We start from the raw sequence: 6,020 nt of genomic DNA, 5'->3' as shown, positions 1-6,020 counted from the left end.
CATTACGCAGAAGCAAACTACACGTACACGCACATTCCAACGCGTACCAATTCGTTAGAAGTTCCACAGAGGAATATGGACGAGGTGCATGTCTGGTTTAGTAGAAGTACATTAACTCGGGTCATTCTTTGATGATGCATTCGTTTTCCGAACTAGTCCTCCCGTTCCGAACAATGCATTCTTCTTAATGACTTTCAATTTTTATGAACTAATTATCCAAGTCCGTAAAACAAGTTTCAACTATATTCGAGCAGCTAATTTTCGAAACGGAACATTTTCACAATTATTACTAAATTTACACTAGTTGTAAAAGAACCTTATGTCTCCTGAATGGACCGCTTTACAAAAGTGCAAAATAGCCCAACAGGTCACATGTAGAAATGATAGAAGAATATTTAAAATTCTATGTTTTCTGATCAACATTCAAGGGAGTTATTTACATCTAAATTTTGAAAATTTACCGATTTGGAAGAAAATTAGTAAAAATGTTACCTTTTGATCAAAATCGGAGTTGGTTAAGTCAGAGAAAATTTCTACGTCACCCATTGATTCCAGAAGGTTTCACCTAGCCAAGGAAGATTACCCTCACTACTACTCTCTTGTGTAGAGGCCTTCCTGTGTCACTCATTAAGTGGAGGTGCCCGCCAACAGGAGTGTCCGTTATGGGAGGAATGATCGTGTTTCCTGTGTTACTCATAAGAGCAGGCATCTTCAACACTTGCTCACCGACCGATTTAGTGCTCGCGAGCACTTGATCAACGTTCGAATTAAATTCCATGTACAAATTGCGTTTTAGGATTGAAATCATCTTGATTTCATGCATTTGTGTAGAGGCTTTCAGCCTTTTCCTAGCCGCGAGCACTGCCAGTATCCATTCTCAAAAGAAGAGCACACTTTTCGACGAGTCCGACGCACAAATGCATGAATGCCCCAAACACAATTTGTACATGGAATTTAATTCGAACGTTGATCAAGTGCTCGCGAGCGCGAAATCCGTCACAAGCATCGAACACTCTGGGTGCTTCAGGGAGCACCGTGGTGCTCGCGAGCAACGGGTTGAAGATGCCTGCTCTTATGAGTAACACAGGAAACACAATCATTCCTCCCATAATGGACACTCCTTTTGGCGGGCACCTCCACTTAATGGAATTTAAAAAAATTCAAAGCTATACACAGATTTCTGTCATAAAAAGTGGACTGTGGTCCGGGCCCCAAAAGTATCCCACAGTAACGGCTACAGAGTCCTCTACAAATGATTAGTTCAAATAAATTCAAGTTGTATTAAAGGGAACAGCTCATCGAGTTTATTTGCGGGTTAATCGATTTCAATGTGAGCACTTTTAGTGTCTCTCTGCAGATGCCCAAACGGTATTCGATCTCTCGCCAAATGTTTAATAGCATTTGAGATGTTGTCATCGCTGCAGACGCTGCTTCAAATCACGTGTGATTCTTCACATCTCACTAAGTTCGTACACGGCGTTCAACACGCGTCCCTAATTAGGGGGGGGGGGAAACGTCCCTTTTTTCAGGGGTGTTTAACATGCGTCCCTAAAACAGTCACTGTATCGACTCTCTCAAGTCCCGGATTGTCAAAAGAACTTAATTTCCTTTTCAAACACGCAATTCACTTTCATAGGAAAATTCACCGACAAACAATTCACTGTCGAAAAATCAATTCCGGGAAATTCACCGACAACAGTTTGTCTACAGTGAGTGATCGAGTAAATTAGTGAATGTGTGAGGGAATGAATTGGTGAATGAGCTAGTGAATGAGCGAGTGACTGTAATGTGTTCGAGTGAGTAACCATATGGGTGACCGGGTGAGTAACCACTTGAGTGACTCACTCCCTCGGTCAATCACTTGCTCATCCACTCTTTCATTTGTTCACCTGCTCATTCACTCGCTCATTTGCTCGGCTACGCATTCACTCACTCATCTCTCCATTCACTCACTCATCTCTCCATTCACTCAGCTCATTCGCTCACTCATTTTCTCACCTGCTCATTCACTTGTTCATCTGTTCACTCACTCAGCTCATTCACTTGCTCATCTCTCTGTTTACTCCTCAGCTAATTCACTCTTTCTCATCTCTTCATTCACTCAAATTATTCACTTGCTCATCTGTTCAGTCCTCAGCTCCTTCACTCTTGCGCATCTTTTAACTCACTAATCTCATTCACTTGCTCACTCACTCACTTGCTTCCTTACTCACTTGCTTCCTTCCTCACTCTCTTGTTCACTGGCTCACTCACCTGCTCATCCACTCACTCAATACGTCACTTTATCGATGAAATGAGCATTTGTGAATTTTTGCAGCGGTAAATTTTCCTTTCGGTGAACTACATGGCGTTGAATTTTTGGCGATGGGATTTTTTCCGTGCAATGCCCAATCACTATTTTCATAAATATATTCATCGAGACGAAATGTCACGTATCCGAAAATTGTATTCAATTAATGCAACTGATTAACGTAATTGAGGGCTTAAAGGCATGTGGCGGAGACCAAAGAGTTCCCTAGGATGCGCCTCGCCGTGGTATGCACCATTGACAAATGACCGCGATCAATTAATCTACATAATTAAATCATACTGAAACTAAGTATTACACTCATGTAATAAGCAAAGTAAAGTCTGGTAATTTTTGGTTTTTTTCCCTCCCTCGATGACATTGAAAGATGACGTACGCGGGGTCCCGATGCACTGGCCACAAGTAAAAACGTTATTGAATTTATAACGTCATTGGACTAAAAATGATAACGACAACGTCCTCCCTTTTGGTGCTCATTTTTATCTCTTCTTTCCGAGTCTCCAAACTTGATATATGCTCGCTTCAAATTGAGACTTAATCACACGTTTTTTTAAGAGGAACAATGATTGATAGTATGGTTACCGGTTGGCAGATGGCGCTTTGAGCGATGTCGTCCTCCATCCATCAAGCGTTGGAATTAAGACGGCCATTAAAGGGGCAGTAATTAAGCCGTTGCAGGACAGACTTCTTCTTTATTTAATGGGATGGCTCGGGTTCAGGGCACGTGGGGTGCCTCATTACTTAAAATATATTATCACGGGTGGCCGTAACGCCCCACTGTTTCCCCCCCCCCCTTCATCCCAGGAAGACTGGAATTATATGTATCAATAATGTTAATGGGGAGGGGGGATGAAAAATTATGAATCATGAAGGCGAATGATAGTAATTTTCTCACGGTAGTCTGTTGAGGAAAAATTTTTATCACGTAAATTACATGAATTTTCATGTTGAAATGAAGTTAAAATAGCAATTTCATTTCTCGAAAAGCTACTTTCTGACGATAACTCGCCTATTAGGACGATATGTAACAATGGGTGATGAAAAAGTGATGCTTAACAATCGCTAATTAATGAAGATTCGCAATTATGATTCGTGAAAAACATGCTCAACAATGTCTGGCAAATAAGATACAGCCAATGAAATAAATGATCGAAAAACAACAATGTTTATAAATGAATAAATGACCAAAATGGCGCTTGAAAAATTAGCGTAACAATGGCTTATGGAAAATGCTAATAACGGTAATGAAAAAAATATATATTCGACAATCGTTTCTGGGGAAATATATTTTCAACAATAGTCAAGGTAGAAAAATATTCTCCATCGTAAATCATGATACGTAAAAAACGTTCAACAGTGGCTAAATGACTAATAACTATGATTCGTGAAAGATACGCTCTACAATGTCTAGCAAATAAAAGACGGCAATGAAATTATTATTAAATAACAGAGACGTTAAAAAGATGACTAAACGACGAAAATGGTTTTAAGAAGAATTAGCTTAACCGTGGCTTGTTGAAAAATGCTAAGTTATAGATGATGAAAATAGATGTTCGACAATGGGTTCTGGGGAAATATATGCTCAACAATGGCCATCATGAATTCTTCATCATGAATCATGGTATGTAAAAAACGTTCGACAGTAGCTAATCAAAACAAATAGACACTCAATAATAGATGAAAAAATTCCTAATAATGACTGGTGAAAAGAAATCCTGATAATGATTAATTAAAAAATATGCTCGACATTAGCTGATGGAAGAATATGTTGAACATTAGTTGATGAAAAATAATTCCTAATGATGACTGATGAACAAATATGCTTAACAATAGCAAATGAAAAAAAAAAAAATAATACTATCTATATATATAAAATTGATTTTCTGTGTGTGTGTACGTTCTCTATACAAATCTACAATTTTAGATCGATCGTCGCCAAATTTTGCATATATACCAAATGAGACCCGACTTGAACGATAGGCTAATTTAAAATTTCGTCAGACCAGGGCAAATGCCCCAAATGGGCAAAAAAAACTGTCCGGCAACAATGGTTTTTGGGCCACAACAATCACTTTCCGAACGTTTACTTTGGTTACCGTGGTTCCCTAGCAATGCGTTTCAGACGTGTATATGCCTTTACAACGGTTTGTCACTTCTTTAATCCTGTTAGTATATGTATAATAGTTTATGCCTTTATAATGGTTTGCCACATTTTCAATATACTCTCAGTAATGAGGCTTTTTGAATAGACGTCATAATCATCATCAGCATCGCTTTGAGAGTCAGGAAAAGGGTGATCCTCATAGAAATCAGTGCTAAACTTGTCGATTTTAATGTAGAAATGCGGGAATTTGGTGGGGTTTTCCGCCCCCATCAATAATTTTAAAAATTGTATTGAATTCTCGATTTTTGAAATATTCAGTTCGCTTAGAGATATACGAAGCCCAGGAGATTAAATATGAAGTAATTAGCCAAACCTGTACTTTTGAGTTGGATATTCGAGCAATATCATTGATTTCATTTATATCTTCTCAAGTATGAAAATTAATGTCTCCATATTGTCTCTTTTGATATTTATTTGCATAAATTCATGTGGCTTAGGATATTTTAAAATTAGTTATGAGCCCGTGAAAAGTGCATCGAAAAAATTCCACAGCTTGAACTAAGGATTTTTTGAAGCTGGAACAGGCAGATGGATAACTTGAAGTTCAGGGGGGGATCGAAATACCTAGAGCCCCTTAAAAAAAGAAAAATATATATTCATTTCTACGTTTCTGTGTAAATCTATATTTGTTTATTTCATGAATCGCGCAGGTCGCCATATTGGTTAACTTGGACACGGTTTGTATGTCCCTCAAGAAAAAGAGAGGGAGATATCACGTGATCCAAAAAAGCCTCATTGAAGAAAACCCGGGCAGCGCCGGGTATTATAGCTAGTACTATGTATAAATATTAAAATAACCCCTTTTACGTAATTAATTGTTTGTAATGCATATGGTTTGTACTTTATTGTTATAAACTGATGAAATTGTTCACAGGTTACAAATTTGCATACAATTCGTTTCAAGGTATAAGAAACAGTAGCAATCAGAGTTTAACTTGAGTAATACATATATTCGACAATATACAGTATAATGGAACATAACATTTTATATTCTTTGAATAAAATTAAATTCCGGCTGTGAATTCGGACGGACAAAAACCGTCTCGATACTTAATCCTCGTAGCGAATCCGATGAAGAATAATATCGTTCAAAGACGGACTCCGACCCATGAACGTCCATAATAGCAACTGCCCTTAGGTCAGTGTCCCTCGAGCTCGAATATCCAAAGCAGTAGCGTTCGTACTAAAGGGATTAGGAAACGTGGCCGGATCGTCCGTTTGTTATTCGAAGAATAGGATCCCTCATTTAATCCTTTTTCGGTCCTATCTTTGTGGTTAAGACCACCTGCATCTTTTGGACCACTCTTCCGTAGGTAGTCCAACCTTTGCGAATTTTATAGTCTGTATGTATCTCACGTACCATCTTTTACGGCAAAGTGACCATTGTACGCTCTGTAGCTCTTTATATACGCCATTTTGCACTTAAATTATTCTTATTTTTGCAGTAAATACTGATTTAAAAATGGTTGCTTAGTCACTAGAAACAAGCGTGTAAAATTAGGAGTAAGTGTAATAAAAACATTTCGTCAATTTCACGATTCGAACGTC

This window comes from Pholcus phalangioides, unplaced genomic scaffold (genome assembly GCF_987345545.1).
Source record: "Pholcus phalangioides strain wild (caught in Gottingen) unplaced genomic scaffold, Ppha-v1.0 ptg000014l_1, whole genome shotgun sequence".
Lineage (NCBI taxonomy): Eukaryota > Metazoa > Arthropoda > Arachnida > Araneae > Pholcidae > Pholcus > Pholcus phalangioides.
This window is presented reverse-complemented; position numbering follows the sequence as displayed.